This window comes from Narcine bancroftii, chromosome 3 (assembly GCF_036971445.1).
Source record: "Narcine bancroftii isolate sNarBan1 chromosome 3, sNarBan1.hap1, whole genome shotgun sequence".
Taxonomy (NCBI): domain Eukaryota; kingdom Metazoa; phylum Chordata; class Chondrichthyes; order Torpediniformes; family Narcinidae; genus Narcine; species Narcine bancroftii.
The window spans coordinates 311,970,894-311,993,125 of record NC_091471.1 but is presented as its reverse complement, the minus strand read 5'-3'; positions in this window follow the sequence as shown (position 1 = coordinate 311,993,125).

The following is a 22,232-nucleotide window of genomic DNA, read 5'->3' as shown; positions in this document are numbered from 1 at the left end:
CCAATTTAAGATGAATGCTCTCGCATATGCCTCAGTATTACTGACTGGTAATGGAATGGCCTCTGGCCAGCGTGTGAAGTGGTCAACTACCATGAGAATATACCTCATGACCTGTGATACTGGTAATGGTCCAACCAGATCCACGTGCACATACACTAATCTTCTGCGTGTTGTCGGGAATAACTGCAGGGGTGCCTTGGTTTGGTGCGGAATTTTCAGATTGGCAGGATATACACGATCGGGCCCATTGAGTGACGTCTTTTTTCAGCCCATGTCACATGTACTTATTTGACATTACTTTGACTGAAGTCCAGATGGATGAGTGTGATAGATTGTGAATGTCATGTTGTGGTGCCACCTGTTGAATGTCGAGTCCAGTGATAGCTATACTGTATGCCTGTATATCCGAATCCGCAGATTGTGCTGCAGCCAGTTCAGTAATGTTGACTCCACCTTGAATATGGCACACATTTGATCTAGAGAGCACATCTGCGACCAGATTGTCCCTTCCCGAAATATGACGTATGTCCGTAGTAAACTACGAAATGTAGGACAAATGTAGTTGTTGTCTTGCCAACCAAAGATCTGTGACTTTGCTAAAGGCGAAAATGAGCGGTTTATGGTCTGTGAATATGGTGAAATGTTGACCTTACAAGATATAACGAAAGTGCCTTATAGACAGATAAAGTGCTAATAGCTCTCGATCAAAGGCGCTGTATTTCATTTCCGCTGCTCTTAGATGACGACTCAAGATGGCAAGGGGCTGATAATGGCCATTGACGTATGTTCCAGAACTGCACACAGCTGTTCTTGAGGCATAAAAGCAGTTTCAGGATTTGGATGCGCAAGCATTGCTGCTTTGGCTAATACCTCTTTGGCGGATATAAATGCAGCCTCTGCTTCTGAGGTCTAGGTAATGTTTTTGTTTGGAGCAGAGATGATGCCAAACAGGGGTTGCAGGATGTCAGCAATCCCGGGAATAAATCTGTGATAAAAAAATTATCATTGCCAAAAACTTCTCCAGCCCTTTGACAGTGATAGGTCTGGAGATTTTATGGATGTCGTCTACCTTGCCTGATAACGGAGATATGCCATCTGCTTTAATTTGATGCCCTAAGAATTCTATGGTTCACCTGCCAAATTGACACTTCTCAAGGTTAATTGTCAGTCCAAAGTCTTGGAGCCATTGGAAAAGGCAGTGCAAATGGAGGTGGTGACCTTGCTCATTTTGACTGCTACAAGGAAGTTGTCCAAATAAATAAACGCAAAGTCTAAATCTCTGCCTACAGCGTCCATAAGCAACTGAAAAGTTTGCGCAGCATTCATACCAAATGGCATTCTGAGGAATTCATAAAGACCAAACGGCATAATAATTGCTGTCTTGGTAATATCATTCTCATGAATCGGTATCTGATGATATACCTTAACCAAATCAATCTTTGAAAGTATGCGGCAATGATTGCAGATGAGCGGCGAAATGCTGTATGTGTGGAATTGGTTATCTGTCAGGTGTTGTGACATCATTAAGCCTACAGCAGTCGCTGCAGTGTCTCCATCCGCCTGTCTCCTTGGCTACCATATGCAAAGGTGAGGCCCAAGGGCTCATTGAGCATCGGATGATACCCAATTCTTCCATTGCTTTAAATTCTGTCGCAATTTATCAGTCACCAGACACCGAGCCCTGGCATGGGCCAGTGGACCTGATGTGTCTGTGTAATGAAACCCACTATGGACTTTTCTTGAAGCATTGGAGTTCAGATGAGAATATGGGGAAATTCAGTGAGTAGAGCAATACATGCGTCGTTGTGTAACGTATGTACTCCGAGCTGTGAAACTCTCCCCTTGATGCACGCCAGTGGATATGTCCGAAAGATGGTGACGTAAACGAATTTTCTACGCTTTATGTCTACCAATAAGTTGTGGGAACATAAAAAATCCCCACCCAAAATACGTTGAGCGACAGAAGCGAGGACACAATTCCAATGGAACGTGGTTCCACCTATTCCGACTCATCTAGTGCCAAAACTTGGAATGGCAGTTTCATTCGCCGCTCTCAGGGTCAAGTGCTGTTTTTTGAGTTCTTTCAAAATACGTCGGCAAACTAAGTTCAGCACCTGTGTCTACAAGAAATTTGTGCTTACCCGCATCATCCTGAAGATACAATAGGCCTGTATATATGCCAGCTTACGGCTCTCTCGTTTCCTGACTTCTTTTTGGAGTAGGTACATGGCTGGATGCACTTATGGGCATAGTTTCCCCAGCGGCGATGGTAAAAATACCATTCTCGATGTACATCAGCATGTTCCTCTTTCTTGGTTTGGACTGCAGATACTGGAGTTTGGTAGGATGCGGGAGATGTTTCTGCAACAGAAACAGGATGTATTGGGGCAGACTCTTGTGTAGGAGTACGATAGAGCCTGTCAGCCTCTTGAGCCACGTCATGAAGATGGCGAAAATCCATGTTACCAATGTGTATCGCCACGTGAGCGGGACGTTTTGACAGAAATAAGGCTTCAAAAAGCAGACAATGGGAAGGACCATCTGACAATGCCAAATTCTCATTCATAAGGTCTGATGGATTCTTGTCAGTTTGGCCTCCCATGTTCAAATCCACATTCATCAAGTAAGTTCCAATGTGTCAAGAAGAAACTGTCGGAACCTGGTGCCCTGGTTTTCTGCTGGAGGATGAGCAATAAACTTGCTTACTCACAATGCAGTGGCTACGCCCAATGTAATCACGACATGCCAAAATTTTGTGTCTCCCGCCGTTTTAAACCAAAAATGAAACTGGGTTTCAGCTTGAAGAAACCAAATATGTGGCTGATGTGTCCAGAAAGTAGGAAAATGAAGCCCAACTGCATTAACTGTCAATGCAGCGGCAGTTGTTGCTGTGTTGAAATGTCCTCCTTTTCCATAATGATTCAAATTCGTTAAATCTTAACTTCAGGATCACCAATCTGTAGCGGCAAACACACACAAAGGAATAAGAGGAATGGAACTCTGTGGTAGCTTAAAGAAAGAAGTTACCATCTGGAAAACCCTGACGGGGCAAGTTTCATCAGCGAGACATTGAGGTGACTAATGGTGGTCCCTCAGTTGTGGAAATCCTGGATCAACAAATCACTCTCTGCAAACCCTACAAGAACCTTCCTGAGCGGTAAACATTTACCTTTCAAGCACCAAAACCTGGTGAAATGTATACATGTTCCATTCTGTGCACAGCCGAAGAATTGCCTGTATCCAGAGAACTTGGAAGAAGGAGAAGTGAGATTGAACTGTGAACCAAAGAACTTTTCATGAAATTTAAAAACATTACAAATATGTGCGCTTAGAATTTGAAGGGGGTTAATTTGGGTTAGTTAAGTATAGAGTTAAGTTAAAGTTTCATTCTATTTCCATGTTTAAAGTTGATTAAAAATAACTTCTGTTTTAAAAACCACCTGTCTTGGTGAATGTCTATTGCTGCTGGGTTTTGGGGTCCTTTGGGCTCGAAACAATATTTGCTTAGATAATCACATTGGGCCTGTTCAAAGCAGGAAATGGCTTCTACCAGCAGGAGTTTCTATTTGAGAAAAAATATTGATAGGTGGCTGGCCACATATGTTTCCTAAAAATTAATACCTTCTCTCTCCCTAAACCACATTCAGCCCTGTGACATCTTTCTCCATTGCATTACTGGGACCACCAAGGACCTGACCCATTTCCCATTTCTCCTTGCAATGCCAATATGGCAGCTGCCAATAAGAACAGACAAATCACATTTTAATTCAGCAAGCAAGATGAAAATCATCTGGACATCCTGCTTAAAAAGAAGGGGAAACAAACCTTTCTAAGTTTGTCACTTCATCTTTATTTCAATTCCCATGGGGCATTAGCAAAAAAGTATCCCATCCATTTCGTCACCAAATTATGAGTAGAATCATGATTGCTGTTCATGAAAACCCATAACCTTCAATGTTACACAGATAATCTAGGAAGAATTCTGTAACAAATGTAAATGAAATACTGAAAGAATTCCCCCGTTATAAACACTGAGATTGTAGCACGCCAAGCAACGGGGTGAGCAAAAAAAAGCGAAATCGCAGCAACACACAGACAGTCCAAGATGGCACGGACTCCACTTCATTGCCAAGAAGAAACCCGCGCCAAGCGCCATGTGCGGACTGAGGAGCCCTTCACTCCGCGCAGCGGCCAGCCGGCTGGAGAGTGACATCACGATGCAATGACGTCATTGCTGGATGTCAAGGGGTACGTCACCAGAAGTGGGCGGGCCAGGGAGCACACATGGGGAATTTAAACCAGTAAAGTCAGTCTTTGTTTTACACTATCTTGTGTGGACGTCTCTTTATTTGGTAGCGCTGCCGCCGCGAATGCTACTACGCGATAACTTCTTACTTGCTGCAACCAAACAGGTCTGCAAGATACACCAACCTAAATAGAAAACACAACCAGAAATCCCAGAGATCATACATTCAAAAGGATTGGTGAAATCTTTACTCTGTATTGTTAACACCAAAGTCCCTTGGTCTCAGCCCCTCAATGTGACTAAGGCATTCGAACAAGTAACTGAGAAACATTACATTTTAAACACGTCAGGATCAGAAGGGTTGGAGCATTATTGTTCAAGTGACACAACTTTAAAAAAATCATCTAACTTTATGAAGAATGTGATTCTACAACAGGAAAAACGGATGGAATCAGACACATTCTATGAGCATTTGGAAGCAAAGAAAATGGATTGGTTTTCCGTCCCTTGCGAAGCGACCCAATGACCCGACATGCCCTCCCCGACTTGCGACCGTAATGGAGCCCAAATGATCAGACAGATCCCACAATGGTCGCAAGTCGGAGTTTTGCCCCCGTGTGAGGAGCCCTGAAGTCTAAGCGCCTATTTTTAAAATCAAATGATTTGACAAACGAGAACAGAGACACAGGGCACGTAAGACCCAAAATGTGCGAATTAACTTTGTGACTCAGTGTCCATCGGCTGGGGGCAGCCATCTTAATTTCCGTGTGCATGCGCGACTACTCAGATGGCGCTTGCGCAAAAGGTTCGCTTAGTGCCGTCAGTTCGCACATGCGCGAACCGAACGCCAAGTCGCGAACCCACCGCGCATGCTCCAATCAAGCACGTGCAAACCTCCTTCTTGCCCCTCCCCCTCCCGCTGCCAGTTACCCCGCGACCTCCGGCCTCGCCCTGTTGGCGCCACCAGGCCTTGCACCGACGCCTCGGCTCCACCAAATACCCCGCTAGTACCGGCCGATCCCAGATGTGGCCCGGCGGGCTGCGGGTCGCCCGCTTTCCTGGACCGCGCGGCTGAGGAAGGTCCCGGCGCTGCCGCCAACTTCTTCCCGTTCGACGCGACGGACCCCGAGCAGACGACGCCGTCACCAAAGTCCCGCCTCCTCACAGCAAGAGCCAATCAGCCCGCGAACCCGCCCATCAATCTAACCCGACTTCAGCTTCCAATCCAATAGCAGCCTCACCGAATCAGCCCATTGGCTCGCGCAACTGAAGCAACCAATCAGCGAGCGAGGGAACACACAGCCGCACCCAATCAGCATCGCAGGACAGAAAAGAGAGGCAGTCGAAGGAGCAGAAGACCCTTCGGCCCATCCACTTTCTAATACCCCAACTATCAAATCATTGGGAAACACAGGATCACTTTGTGCTGGCTCCTGGATTCCTCTGATCTCAAGAAATACATTGTACCCCAACTACAAGGGAGACCATTTATTATCAAGCACTCCTACATATTTATAACCGCTTCCAATTTAATGGAGGACACAAGTGGTTGTGTCAGCCAGCTGGACTGCCTCGGGGAACCTCATGGAGCAGGCAATCATGGTGAGAAGATAACGTCCCGTGGGAGGCCAGTAATGACCCTACAATGTCAATGTAGACGTGGCTGAACCTACGTGGTGCTGAGTTGAATGTCTGGGGGTGATGCCTTCATGTATGTATGAGTTGAATGTCTGGGGGTGATGCCTTCACGTATGTCTGCATTTTGGTCATTTGGCCGAGTGTTCAGGTCTTGGCCCAGTGACAACCTGTTTCCGGAGGCTCTGCAAGACGAACCTACTGACAGCCATTTTGACAGGACTGATAGCTGGGTGCGTTAGGTTTTGCACTTCATCAAAAAACTGTCATCTCCATGCTGCCGGCATGATGAGGCGGGGTTTGCCATTGAAATGTTGCAGAGGAGCGTCTATTTATCAGGTTCGATGGCAACATCCTCCAGCCTGAGCCTTGAAACTGCTGTCCTGCATGCAAGGATCTCAGGGTCTTCCTGCCGTCACCTTCCTAGGGTGAAATAGTCTATTCCCTGGGACAGGGCCTGGACAGACTTGATTGCAAGGTGAGGCAGTGCATCACCCACGATGTGTTGAATAACTGTAGTGAACTCAGACTCATATGAGAGGAGTAGCTGCTGCCTGGCCGACCACGGGTCCAACACTTTATGGAAGGCAAAAGTTAATGTCTTCTGGTCCATGAAGACTCTGAATTGTCTACCTTCCAAAAAATACCTCAAGTGCCTGACTGCCAGGAACAGCACCAATTGCTCTCAACCAAAGGTGCTGTAGTTGAGTTTGGGTGGCCAGAGGTGTCTGGTAAAGAAGGCCAGGGGCTGCCATTGCCCTTCGATGAATTGTTCCAGTGTGCCTCGTACTGTTGTGCTGGAAGCATCTACTGTGAGAATTTGGGTGTTTCTGGCCTGGCGTGTACCTGAAGGGTGGTGTTGGCCAGTGCGTCCTTGGCCTTCTGGAACCCCTCCAAATCCTCATTGTCCCAGGTAATGTCTTTACCTTTCTCCACAAGATGCGGGCCACTACCGGTATGAATCGGTGATAAAAATTAATCGAACCGGTGAATTCCTACAGCCCCCTTCACTGTGGAGGGAGGTTTGTGGAAGCACTGAACAGCCTCTACCTTTTTAAGGAGGGGTTTAGTTATGTGCCTGCTGATTTGACGCCGAACGTTTCCAGCCTGAACTGGCACTAAGCAAGGTTTATAGTTAGTCCAAATTCCTGCAGACGGGTGCACAGTCTCCTTAGATGGTCTATGTTTAGCTTCATTGCCACCACTTTGACATCTTGTGGTTACTGCCACCCTCTGCTGTTGGAGAATATCCTCCTTGGTCTCAGCCCCTCAATGTGACTAAGAACCCCTTAAAAGACCCTAATGTTTTGGCCTTCATCACCACTCCTGGCAAGGCATTCCTGGCACCCACAACTCTGGGTAGATACCCCTGATATCTCCCCTAAACCTTCCTCCCTTTGCTTTGGGCAGATGTCATAGTGTTTGCTACTCCCATCTGGATTTCAGGCAGACCAAAGGGCATCTTTCACCGAGTTTCTGGTCTTCCACAGCTCTGGATTTCTGTCTCTGGATGCTCTGCACAGGGAACCACCCCTATGTATCCCATTGAGTCCTAGAGTCACTGTGTCAGCAATTCTCTGCTGACCACTGCCTGATGGCCTTGTGGTCAAAATTGTTTGTCGATGAAACCATTCCCAGGAAGGTGATGTGGCAAAGTCCTGGTGACTGGGACATTGTGTGTCACCAGGGCCAGACAAATCTTTCGCAAAACCTGAGCCAGGTAGAACCTCAGCACATAGCAGCTTTTGGTGCCCTTGCTCTTTGGTTCCACGCACAGCCACATACAATCATGGCCATGCTGGTTACACCCTTGCACCCATTGATTGATGACGAACATGGTCCTTCTCCAGACTCTACCCATTTTGGACCCCCACATGAATAGGAAGACTGTTTTCGGAATTGCCAGGGTGAAGGTGTGGGGATGGGCCACACCTGTCCCACGTGCAGCAGTACTGAGAGTTCCTTGCACCTTGCACCTTGCACCTGGTTATCAGGTTTTCGCCGATTGATAAGTGTTGGGCATCTCTGTGGTTCTCGCTGTCTCCTGGATCTGGGGGTCTCTGTACTGCTCCTGGTCTCCTGGAGCTGGGGGTCTCCAAAGTGCTCACCATCTCCTTGAGTTGGTGTATTTTTCTCCACCAGCCCCACATGACAACCAAGACCCCTGGATGGAGGGCAGAGGCACAGAGAGATCAGAGAGAACACGGTTAGTTTCAACAGGTTGGGGTCCATCCAGGTGCCTGATAACGGGAGGAAACAAAGGGGGAAGGAGGATGCAGGTCATTCGATAGCAGAAAATTGCGAGAGAGTGGATTCCTTGGACTCTTGAGGAGAGAAGGTGCTGGTCGATCCATCGGTTTAGGTGGGGAAGGGTATAGACATGGCAGCTGACTGGAATTGTCAGCGGGGTACTGAGACCTGGTGGAGGAGGGGAAGAAGGATGCAGTTGTGTTCTGACAAGAGAGTGCTGAGGGAGAGGCAACATGGGTGGAACCTCAAGACAAGGGTCCCCTGATTGTTTGCAGGAATGGGATCTGTAAAGAGACTCATAGATATCCAGCACAGAGCATCTTTGACCCCCTGCCATCAGGAAGGAGATGTGGAGGAATAAAAGCAGAGCAGCCAGGCAGGGTAATAGCTTCTTCTCACAGGCCGTGAGATTGACAAGGCAACATGAGCTGGATGGGATCAAAGAATGAAAAAGGGGAGAGGAATATGGACTGATTACAACAGCCTGGCCAGCAGGAGAGAGGGGCCGAAGGGCTTGTTTGTATGTTGTCTATCTGGACCAGCCTTTTGCGTTCAAGCTTTAAAAAGCCAACCCATTTTTTAATTTAATAACAATGGTACAGAATGAATCAAGAGACAAGACGTCTGTCCAGCAAGAGCGTCGAAGTCACTTCCTGAAATGGAGGCTCTGGAACCACAGGGAGGTTCTGGCTGCAATGAGGCCTGGCTTCTTCTGCAAGGAGGAGAGGAGAGGCAGGGGAAATGCAGAGGAACGGGTGGTGAGGGGAGGGGGTAAGGATGCCTTCCTCCGTTCACCTCCCATTTCCTCTACCCCGTAGCCCTCCTCATTCCCCTGCCCGTTCCCCTCCCCAACCCCTCAATGCCTGGACTGGTCCCAACTGCTGAAGCGAGGCAACGACCGCACATTTGTAGTAGGTTGTCGGGGCGCCGGTAGCAGGTTCTCCACCTCCCCCGACTGAGATGTTGGTTGGAGTCTAGAAGTTCTTCTTCTTGCTGAGAGCTATTGTCACCCCTCAGAGAGTCCCAAACCTCAGCAGTGGGAACATGGCTTATATTACCCAAAAGTTGTTTACTCATAGCTTATCTCTTTGAATAACTGATTTCATTATCTTCAAGGTCTCCTGACAGTCTGCAACTAGCAAAATACAACTGCATCTCTGGGCCTCATGGTGGAATTTAGATCATGTCTTCTGATTCACATGTATACATTCTTGCATAATCTGGTCGAATTCTTCCATTACAGTTCCATAGAATGAACTTGTGATGTGATTTATAACCACTCTCTAACCTTGTCATGTGAGTGAGTCCCACATTCTGAACTTGTTATATCAGTGAGTTCGACATTGAAAATGTTATGAGAGTGAGTTCCACAGTGTAATCTTGTTTTCTTAGTGAATCCCACATTGTTAACATTATGTTAGTGAGTCCCACAGTGTAAACTTGTTATGTGAGTTATTTTCGCAGTGTGACCTGGTGATGCGAGTGTGTCCCACAGTTTGACATTGTTGTGTCAGTGAGTTCAATATTGAAAATGTAATGTTCGTGAGTTCCAGAGTGTAGAAGTGAATTTCTCAGTGTCATCCTTGTTTAGTTAATGAGTCTCAGAGTGTAACATTGGGATGTGAAGTGAGTTTCACAGTATGACCTTGTTATGTGAGGGATTCCTACAGGATAAACTTGTTATGTGAATGAATTCCACAATATAACCATGTTATGTGTTAGTCAAAAAATGTAAACTTGTTATGTCAATGAGTCCCACAGTGTAATCTTGTTATGTGAATAATTTTCACTGTGTGACCTGTTGATGTGAGTATTTCAAAGTGTGACGTTGTTATGGAAGTGAATTCCACAGTGTCAACCTGTCAAGTTAGTGAGTCTCAGAATGTAAAATTGCTATGTTATTGAGTTTGACAGTGTGGCCTTGGTATGTGAGTGAGTCCCACAGTTTGGCCTTGTTATGTCAACGGATTCGACGTTGAAAATGTAATGTGAGTGGTTTTCACAGTGTGACCTTGTGATATGAATGATTTTTGCAGTGTCGACTTGTTATGTAAGTGAGTTCCACATTCCAGCCATGTTATGTTAATGAGTCCCACAGTGTTTGTTAAGTAAATGTGTACCACAGTGTGAGATTGTTATGTTGGTGACTTCTACAGTGTGACCTTGTTATGTTGGTGACTTCTACAGTGTGACCTTATTAGTTCCACAGTGTGACATTGCTGTGCTAGTGAGTTCCACATTGTAAACTTATTATGTGATAAATTCCCATATTTTAACATTGAAGGAGTTTCCACAATGTAACTTTGTTATTTGAATGAGTTCCACAGAATTAACAGGTGATGTGATTTTTTACCCGCCGTCTAACCTTGTTATGTGAGTGAGTCCCACATTCTGAACTGATTGGATTTCGACATTGAAAATGTTTTGTTCGTGAGTCCCACAGTGTAAAATTGTTATGTGAGTGAATTTCAAAGTGTGACCTGGTGATGTCAGTGCATTTCAAAGTGTGACATTGTTATGTAAGTGAATTCCACAGTGTCAACCTATCAAATTAGTGAGTCTCAGAGTGTAAAATTGGTATGTTATTGAGTTCGACAGTGTGACCTTGTTATGTAAGGTATTCCCACAGTGTAAACTTGTTATGTGAGTGATTTCCTCAGTTGGACCTTGTTCTGTTAAGCGAGTTTGATGTTGAAAATTTTATGTGTGATTTTCACAGTGTGACCTGGTGATATGAATGATTTTCACAGTGTTGACTTGTTATGTGAGTGAGTTCCACAGTTTGACCTTGTTATGTCCATGAGTTTGACATCAAAAATGTAATGTGAGTTGTTTTCACAGTGTGACCTGGTGAGATGAATGATTTTCACAATGTGGACTTGTTATGTGAGTGAGTTCCACATTCCAGTCAGTGAGTCCCACAGTGTAACCTTGTGAAGTAAATGTGTAGCTTAGTGTGAGATGGTTCTGTTCGTGACTTCCACAGTGTGACCTTTTTATGTGAGTCGGTTCTGTAGTGAGATATTGCTGTGCGAGTGAGGTAAATTTATTATGTGAGATATTCCTTCAGTTTAACTTCATTTTTATTTTTTTTTATTTTTCACACTATGAACCAACCAAAATACACACAAACATTTCCCTCTTGAATATACACAGTGTAATTTTCCCTTTTTCCCCCCTCCCTTCCCTCCTTCCTTCCCACCCCCCTCCAAACCCATTAAACATTCAACATATACAATAAACCCATTGAACAATGTCATCACAAATGAAAATAAACAAGAAAATTTTGTCATCTTCTTCTATTTCCATCATTTTAGGGGGTGGAGGTCCGCAGTAGGTCCTCTCTGTTGTGTTCCATGTACCATGAGATATGTTCCATGCACCATGAGTCGCAGGTCAGCCTGCGGCAGGGAGGGGGAATGGGCAACGGTCCTGGCGAGGTCAGGCCCCCCCCTGAGTTTCTGCCGGACCCCCTTTGACCTGCTGAGTTTCTCCCGGACCTCCCTTGACCTGCTGAGTTTCTCCCGGATCCCCCTTTGACCTACTGAGTTTCTCCCGGACCTCCCTTGACCTGCTGAGCTTCTCCCGGACCTCCCTTGACCTGCTGAGTTTCTCCCAGACCCCCCTTGACCTACTGAGTTACACCCGGACACCCTTGACCTGCTGAGTTTCTCCCGGACCCCCTTTCCTTTCCGTGCCGGTGTCCCAGGACCTTTCCAGGGCAGTCTCTGTACTCAGCACCGTGCTGGGATCCCGGTCAGCGGTAGAGGAGCAGGTGAGCGCGGCTAATCCCGATCCAGCCCACGCCACTCCTGAGATTGGCGGGGGGTTCCACCCTACCTGCCCGATCAGCCTCGCTCTCCATGTGTACTCCTGGCACCCGCCGCTGGTCTGGTGGGAAGGCGCACGGCGGCCGGCACCCCCATCGCTCGGCGGGGAGCCCCACTCTTCCCTCCGGCGTCCCGACTCCATCTGCAGCTCCAAGAAACGCTGTGCCACTGGGTTTCCGGAAGCTGGGAAGCGGCCTTGGCTTCCCCTGACACCTGCCAGGCCGCGCTGCGGTGGGGGGATGGGCGGGGGGACATGACAGCGTGTTTATAAAACCACCCACCATTACTTTTCAAGAACCAGGATTTTTCTCTCTCTCTCTCACCCTGGGACACAGCGGTTACTGTGCATTCGCTATACTGGCGCGGCGGCCAGCTGGCCACCTCTAATACATTTTTGATATGATCTTGCAGGCCAAATATAATTATATCTTGGCCCGCGGGCCAGAGTTTGACATGTGTGCTTTAGTGGATAGAAGTAGTCATTGTACTTCAGGATGTCCAGTCAGGTACAGATTCTCCTTAAATAGCATTTGGCCCAGATGTCTATTCAGTACAAGAATACTTTCGATCTCAGGCAGATTTTGAACAATAACACCATTCATTCTGCAACAACTGCCACTTAATTTTGCCAGTTGTTCAATGGCAAGCGACATGGGGAAAACACCACTGTCAACTCTTCTACCTTAAAGGAGTAATTTTATTCAAATGGGCAGTAGATCAAGAGCTGGAAACAGTGAAATCAGACACAGGTGAGTGACTGCTTAAAATGAGAAACATTTGTGTTCATGCTATAGAGTTAAAGGCTGCCCAGGAGGAATATAATGTGTTTTCTTGAAGTTTGTGTGCCCTCCCCCTGGCGAAGGATGGGGACAACAGACAGGGTTAGAGAATTGATATGGTAGACCACAGGAAGCTCATGTTTAGATCCACAGAGCACAGGTATTTAGCAAAATGTATTTGGTCTTGGTGATATCAAGGTCAACTGAGTCTACCAAATGTAGGAGGTCAGGTTGGATGGGGTGCATGTGAAACTCTGCCTCAACTGGAAGGTCTGATTTTGGCCTTGGATGTAAGTGAGTGGAGATGAATGGAAGTTTGGCAATTTCTGCGGTTCCAATGGGGAGTGTGTCAGGTAGTGGTGAGTGGAGAGGGAAGTGCCATTGAGGGAGTCACAGAAAGACGTGCCCATGTGAAAAGAGGATATTAGTGGAGTGGGTTAGATGTAGCAGTTTAGAGGATGGTGCTGAAGTTGGAAGTGTCCAAGGATAATGTGTCAGATGTGGCAGATGATGGGTGGTAACTGAGAAACCTGAGAGATTCTGTCCTTGTTCTGCTGGAGGGGAGGTGGAGTAAGGGCAGAAAGAGAATTGGAGATATGGGTGCAGACTTTATCAATTACAGTATGGGGGAATCTGCATTTGTTGAAGACATTTTGGCTGTTCTGGAGTAGAAAACCTCCTTGGGACTTTTACAGGCCCAGAGGACCCCAAAACTAAGCAGCAATAGAAAATCACCAAGACAAAGGATACTTAAACAAACATCATTTTTAATTTTCTTTAAACAAAAACAGGATCAAACATCACTATTAATGTAACAGCCTAACAGCTTCTAATTCTAAGCGCAGGTGTATTTAAAGTGTATAAAGATCTTTGACACTCCTACAAGTTCACTGGTGTCTATCACCAAGCTCTGGTGCTTAAAAGTAAATGGTTGCCCCTCAGGAAGTCTCTTGTTGGTTTCAGAGAGGGTTCTTGCTCATTGGACACACAAAAACTGATTCCCACTGATCAGCCACTTTGGTATCTTGCCAAAGAAACTTGCCCCATCAGGGTTTTCCAAATGATAACTACTTCTGCAGATCACCATTGAGTTCCTTTTATTTCCCTTATATCAGGTGAAACATAATTTCTAGCCAGCCATTTCCTCTTGAATGGACAACAAGGTTTTTCAACAGGCTGAACTGAGAACTCACAACCCGTTTTCAAAATGGGGTTTCAACAAGATGCCAGCTTGCCATCTCTCTGTCTCTCTGTCTCTCTCTCTCTCTCTCTCTCTCTCTCTCAAGCCTATTTGGTCTCTCCCCTTTGATTGCAAGACCACATGGCCTTCTTAGAACAGCAAACTGGAACCAGCCAGATTACTGCACCGCACCCAAACTTCTGAGTCCATTCATCTGTTGCTTTAAAAACAATAATTTCAAAAAACATCTGCTTTTGAAATTATTTTGCAAAACAGTCTCCTTGTTTTGCCTTTGCCAAGGGTCTTGGCGTCTGCATGACTCACTCTCAGCAATGCTCTTGCATTTTAATTAATAGCTGTGTTGTGAAGTGTTTGTGTTTGTTTGTGACCGACACGACTCCTACAATCCATCTCTTTCAAAAACATATCAAAATACAATGTAAAATATATAGTCTGTCACAGGACAGATCGAGCAGAGGAGTTGTGATAAAATCAGTGGCGTCCTTGCAAAAATAAAGTGGGAAGAGATATAATCCAGGTAGGTCTGGTGAGTGGAGTTTGTAATAGTTTGAAACTTGAACCTCTCTCTCTATTTCAGGAGACAATTTACTGTCATGTAATGAAAAAGTGTCATTTCACACAAAATTGCTTTTTTCCTGCTGTGAGGCAGACAGATTCGCCATTGTAAGAAATTGCTTGAAATGCCTCTTGCACTCAGAGAAAGAAGCAAAAGAGAGTCGTGCTCTCCCCCCACCCACCCCCACCACCCTGAACCCTGGGCCAAGTCACTGAGGGTCTGTGGATTCTCTTTCAATGCTCACAGAACAATCCAAGTTATTGGCAATGCGAGCTCCAGTTTTGAACTTCTGACACAATTAGGAACTCTTTCGCACCCACTCGTATCCCAGGGCTGAAACCTGACACTCTTTTAGCCAGTTCAACCAATCTCTTGCAATCAACGGCCTGGTGTGAGTTCCTTGACTGCTTTCCCCAGAACCCCACAGCCTGCGTGTGTTACTCTCCTCAAGTCACCAACAGCTTGCCACCTATGTGGGTCCTTCAGCTGCAGAACGTCTCGCTGGTCTGCTTCCATGGTCACCGACCTGTGGATTGAATCCTCTGCTTCTCAGATGTTGGTGGGGTGTGGTCTTGTTTTCTGGTGCCCTGTGCCAGTCCTCCGCTTTCCCAGAGTTTGCGGTGGCGAGGAAATCTAACACATCTAAATAAAAATTTTACAACTTAGAGGAGAATCTCACATGACTAGAGGGATGGAAAAGACCTTATTACAAATTGAAGCCTTATATTTGAATATTCAGGTGACAAATTTGCAAAAGCATAGAGTATACATTTCTGAAGCTATATGTAATTTTTTTCTAAAGGAACAGAACTTTGAATTTTTGAATGTCATCTTGGCATCCCTAAAAATATATCTGATCTCCAAGTAAGTGCAATACGTCTCCTCATCACTACTAATATTAATTTAACAAATTTCAATTGATATATGAATAGTTTTAATTTGGGCCTTGTTCCTTCAATATTTCCTAATGAATAGAAAGTTGGATTTTTGCGGAAAAACAACTCCTGTAATTTGTTCTGTAATCTGTAATTCTCCTCAAAAAGATCTTGCATTAGGACAAAGCTAAGTTGAATGCAAGAAAGTTGCTACACCTTTACCACACCTAAAACATTGGTCTGATAATTCTGATTTTATTCTATTCATTTTCTCTTGTGTAAGAAGTAGCTGTAGAAGAAAAACTAGTTGTGAATTCCTTCCTCACTGCTGCAGTGTGGAACTCTGGTCAATAGTTCCAGACTTCTGAGTTGAAGTGAATGAATAAACTCCCCTGGATCACATGATCTCTATTGCCAAATCAGCTTCCTGTAGAGCTTTTCAAATCCAACTGCCTGAGTCACCTGACTCCAGGTGCTGCTTTCAGATAAAATCCTTGCTGACATCTGATATATGACTGATGTATAAAGAATTATACTGAACTAATTTATATCTTACATTGAGATCCTTATATGGATCTGCCCATATTAGCCTATCATATACAATATTCAGATCCATTTCCCACCTTTGTCTTGACTCATGAACTCCTCATTTAAAAGTTCCTAATTGTAATAAACAGGACATCATAGAAGTAATTTTTTTAACAATTCCTCAAGAAGGAATTTCTATTTCAGTACAACATGGTTGGTCCTAACTTATCCTTCAAATATGCTCTTTGTTGGAAATAGAAAAAAAGATTGCTATGAGTTATACAATATTTATTTCTCAGTTGCTCAAATGACATTAATTGACCCCTTTCATAACAATCTTCCACATTTCTAATCCCCTTACGAAACCATCTATCCAGAAATTGATGATCCTTTGAAACAGATACGATGATTTTGAATCAAAGCTATTCTGAGTGATGTACATCCACTTACACCAATTTCATCATTTATTTTATTCCATATATTAATTAAATGTTTCAACAATGGTGTATCTTTATCACCAACCATTAATTTCGATTCCCACTTGTATATAAATTCTTCTGCTTTTCACTCTCCTATTTTATTTGATTCTATTTTAACCCTTTCAAAAAAGAACCAAGAAATATCATTTGAGCTGCTCGATACTAATTTTTAAAATGAGGTAGCTGTAGTCCTGTCAATGTAGAATTTGCATTGAGAGAAACGCAGCGGTCTTTAGCGATCTTATTGAATTGGCTAAAATGGCATAACATGAGAGCAAACATTCCGGAGGAGTGTGGGCCACTTGTAACATGGGATTCAATTGGAAATGGGTTCACATAACATAAAACCATGATGCAGAAGAGGTTGTCTTGGTCTTCCGCAGGTTATAGATCACAAGATATAGGAGCAGAAGTAGGCCCATTTAGTCTGTTCCACCATTCTTCCACTCAGCCCCACTGCCCAGCTTTCTCCCCTTAACCCTTGATTACTTGATTAATCAAATACCTGTCAATTTCTGCCTTAAATAAACCCAATGACCTCAGTTCCACAGATTCACAACCCACTGACAAAATTTGTTTTAAATCAACACCCTTTTATCCTGAAATTATGCTCTCTTGTTCTAGAATCCCCTACCATGGGAAACATCGTTGCCATATGTACTCTGCCCAGGCCATCCAGCATTTGAAATGCCTCTGAGGTCCCCCTTATCCTTCTGTACTCCAACCAGTACAGTCAAAGAGTCGACAAATGTTCCTCATACACTAACCCTTTCATTCCTTATATCATTCCAGTAAATCATCTCTGAACCGTCCCCAACAGGAGCACACCTTTTCTCAAATACGGCACTCAAAACTCTAAATCTGATTGAATGGAAAGATAATTTTCCAACGACACATAAACAACAGTTAAATGATATTATGTCTGTTGAAATTTACAAAAAATTATTAAAGAGTCAAATAATAACTTTGCTTGAAGCAAGCAGTTCTATTGCAATTTTCCAGCTGTAGGATGAGGTGCAGTTGCTTGCAAGTTTAGCAAGTGGGGTTATGATGTGAAACTGCAAGTCACAGCGCCATTTTTGTTTTTGAAAATGCAAATATGAACATTTTAACTTTGGTCTCCTTGGTTTGCTTAAGTTTACAGAGGAGACGTTGGGTCAAGCTGAGAAGAGAGAGTTGGATGCCCATTTGGTGAAGCTGAACAGGCAAAAAAGAAAACACAAAACGAGGGACTGAAAAAATAATGAAGCAAACTGAAGAGCTGTTGCAACCAAACCCAAGTAAAGAATTTAATTTTGTGAGGCGTACTTTAGAGACCAAATGATTTGGGCTTTTAATGGTGACCTATTTAAATGAACAAATTCTGATTGGAATTGAAGTTTATGGAATGTTTAGAAGTTGCCACAAAAAGAAATGAGCATATAAATTAGATATTGTAATTAAGATAAATGAACAATACAATGAGCATGGTGTCACAGTATCTTCCTCACTCTACCATACATTACCGTTAAAAGTACTCCCCAATATGAACCGATGTCAAAGTATATACCAGAATTTATCGTACATCACTGTTAAACCTTCTCCCCATTGTGAATCTGGTGTCACAGTATCTGCCTCAGTCTTCCGTACATCACCATTAAACCTCTCCCCAATGTGAACCTGATGTCACTTTATCTCCCACAGTTTATTTTACATCACCATTAAAACTTCTTCTTACTGTGAACCATGTGTCACAGTATCTCCCACAGCTTATCGTACATCACTGATAAACCTTCTCCCCATTGTGAACCCGGTGTCACAATATCTTCCTCAGTCTTCCATACATCAGCATTAAACCTCTACCCACTGTGAATCTAGTGTCACTTTATCTGCCAAAGTTCATTTTTTTAATCACCATTAAACCATATTCCCACAGTAAACCTGGTTTCACAGTGTCTGCCGCAGTTTATTGTATATCATTTTTAAACCATCTCATTACTGAAAATGCGGAGTAACAGAATCTGACTCAGTCTACCGTACATCAATGTTAAACCTTATACCCACTGTGCACCTAGTGTCACAGTATCTGACACAGTTTATAGTATATCACTGTTAAACCTTCTCACTACTGTAAACTCGGTGTCACAGTATCTGCCAAAGTCTAATGTACATGACCAATAAATTTTCTCCCCACTGTGAACCTGGTGTCACAGTTTCTGACACAGTTTATCGGACATTACTGTTCAACGTTCTCACTGCTGTGAACCCAGTGTCACAATAAGTGTCTCACTCTCCCGTACATCATCTTTGCACCTTCTCCAACTGTGAACATGGTGTCACTGTATCTGCCTCAGTCTTCCGTACATGACCATTAAATTTTCTCCCAACTGTGAACCTGGTGTCACTGTATCTGCCTCAGCCCTACCTTACATCACTGTTAAACCTTCTACCTACTGTACACCTGGTGTCACATTATCTACCTCAACATACCATACATCACTGGTAAACCTTCTCCCCACTGTACACCTGGTGTCACATTATCTACCTCAACATACCATACATCACCGTTAAACCTTCTCCCCACTGTACTCCTGGTGTCACATTATCTACCTCAACATACCATACATCACCGTTAAACCTTCTCCCCACTGTACTCCTGGTGTCACATTATCTACCTCAACATACCATACATCACCGTTAAACCTTCTCCCCACTGTACACCTGGTGTCACATTATCTACCTCAACATACCATACATCACCATTAAACATTCTCCCCACTGTACTCCTGGTGTCACATTATCTACCTCAACATACCATACATCACCGTTAAACCTTATTCCCATGTGAACCTGGTGTTACAGTATCTGACACATTTCATAGTATATCACTGTTAAACCTTCCCACGAATGTGAATCCTATTATAAAATAATGCTCCCCTTCTAAATCTCACAGTATTCTATTCACCACCTATTTAAAAGATTCCAAAAAAAAGAGAAAAATCAATCCCCAAACGAGCTACTCAAAAGTAGTAGCTCCTTAAAAATCTGGGTGTGGTAAAGTCCACAAGTGGCAGGTGACTAAAGGACTCAGTGTCAGCCACTCCCCCAGTCAGACTTTCACAAAGTATTGAAACAAAAACATTCAACCCAGTGATTCCAGTCCCAATGATTGTTCCGGATCTTCAATATCGAGAAGACTTTGCGTCAATTCAACTTTTTTCCCATTCTTTCCATATTTTCCAATAGATCATTTTTAAACCTTCTCACTACTGTAAACCCGGAGTCACAGAATCTGCCTTATTCTACCGTACATCTCTGTTAAACCTTCTCAGTACTGTGAACACGGTGTCACACTATCTACCAAAGTCTACCGTATATCACTGTTAAATATTCTCCCCATTGTGAACCTGGTGTCACAGAATCTGATACAGTTTATTGTACATTACTGTTAAACCCGCCGGATAAGCTCCAGATAGCGAAAGAGTAGTTCTCGCATCTGCAGGAACTGGGGATCATTCGACGCTCCGACAGTCCTTGGGCTTCACTGTTCCACCTGGTCACGAAAGCCTCCTGTGGCTGGCATCTCTGCAGAGATTATCAATGGCTTAATGACATGACAGTACCTGACCGTTACCCCATCCCTCACATTCAGGACTTTACAGCCAATCTGCATGACGCGAGGGTATTCATCAAGGTCGACCTGGTGCGCGTGTATCATCAAATCCCATTGCACCCAAGGACATCCCCAAAACGACCATCATCACCCCCTTCAGCTTGTTCAAATTCTATGCATCCCATTTGGGATCAAGAAAACCGCCCAGAGCTTCCAGCACCTCATGGATATGGTGCGCAGGAATTTTAATTTTGTGTTCATTTATCTGGATGACATTCTTGACGCCAGCAGAGACTGGGCACAACACAAGTCTCACCTGCACACCCTCTTCTCCCAACTGCCAAATTCGGCCTAATGATCAACCCAGCCAAATGCTAGTTCGGAAAAGAGTCCATGCAGTTCCCGGGCCATACCATCACGACCGAAAGAGCTACACCAGCTGCTATGGTCACTGTAATCAGAGAGTTTCCACGCCCAAACAACCTCAAGGAGCTACAAGAGTTTGCAGGTATGGTCAACTTCTATAACCGATTCATTCCAGCCGCTGCACACATCATGCAGCCACTCTTCGCTCTTATCGCGGCCAAGAACAAGATACGCCTGGACTCCAGAGGCCACGAAAGTTGCCCTCGTGAAGGCTATCCTACTCGTGTCCCCACACACCGACCTTCCTATGTTGCTCTCCGTCGATGCCTCTGCCACCTCCGTTGGTGCCACCCTGCAGCATCAGGTTAATGGACAGTGAAAACCACTGGAATTCTTTAGCCAACTTCATCGTCCGCCAGAACACGTATAGTGCTTTCAACCATGAGTTGCTGGGCATGTACCTTGCTGTGCCTCATTTGCACTATTTCTTGGAGAGGAGGCCTTTCACCATTTATACCCACCCCAAACCCCTCACTCAGGCTCTCGCTATGGCTAGAGATCCCTGGTCGGCCTGCCAACAGCATCACCTGTCCTTTGTGTTGGAGTTCACCATCAACATTTGGCACAAGGCGGAGAAAGACAATGTGGTCGCTGACACGCTGCCTAGACTATGACCAGCTTGCCCCGGATCAGTAGTCCGATGATGAGATGCAAGCCTTCAGGACGGCCATCACGGGCCAGCAGTTCCAGGTCCTCCCGATTCTTCTCGGTGATTATACCATCCTGTGCGATGTCTTCATGAGCACCCCATGACCAGTGGTTCCCCAGCAGTGGTGCAGGCATGTCTTCCACCATATCCACGACCTTTCCCACCGTTCCATCAGGTCCAAGGTTCATATGGTGGAAGAATGCTTCATTTGGCACGGGCTTCGAAAGCAGATTGCAGACTGGGCCAGAACCTGCATCCATTGCCAGCTTTCCAAGGTACACTGGAACACCAGAGTTCCCGTGCAGGATTTTGAACACGTCCGAGAATGGTTCAGCCACATACATGTGGACATTGTCAGCCCTTTACCCGTTTCCCGAAGTAACCGTTAACTTTTCACGGTGGTAGACTGCACCACTCATTGGCCTGAGGTTATCGAGAAGCCTCCACAGACTCCTGCTCCCGAGCACTTTTGACCGATTGTATTGCCTGGTTCGGCATGCTGACCCACCTCACCAGCAAACGTGGCACGCAGTTCACCTCTTCACTCTGGGCACAGCTCACCAACAGACTGGGACTGGTCGAGCGATTGCATTGCCACCTGAAGTCGGCACTTATGGCCCGCCTCACCGGCCCCAACTGGGTGCATGACCTGCCTTGGGTACTCCTGGGCATCTACTCGACACCCAAAAAGGTCTGCAGGCGTTATCGGCTGAGCTGGTCTATGGTGCACCACTAGCCCTGCCTGGTGAGTTTATCAATGCACCTCACAACTTGCAACAGGCACTGCATGGTTTACTTCCCATCTCCGGGCCCAGTTGGAGTCATTCACACCCCCACCACCGCCCAGACATGGCACACGCGCCTCTTACCAGCCCAGTGAGCTGTATTCCGCAGAGTATGTTTTTATCAGATGAGACCCTTCACAGCACCCCTTCAAAGACTGTATGAAGGGCTGTACAGAGTCATCCAGCATTCAGGATCCACCTTCACACCAGACATTAATGTAAGAGGGAACTGTTTACTGTGGACAGATTAAAGCCAGCACACCTCAACCCCAATGAGCCAGTGGTCGCGGCTCAACCCAAGAAGCGAGGCTTCCCGACAAAAAAGGCCATTGGCACCGGTTCTGGGGGGGCTGTGTAGCGGCATGCCATTAGGCATGTGATCCAGCCCCTCATGTCATGCA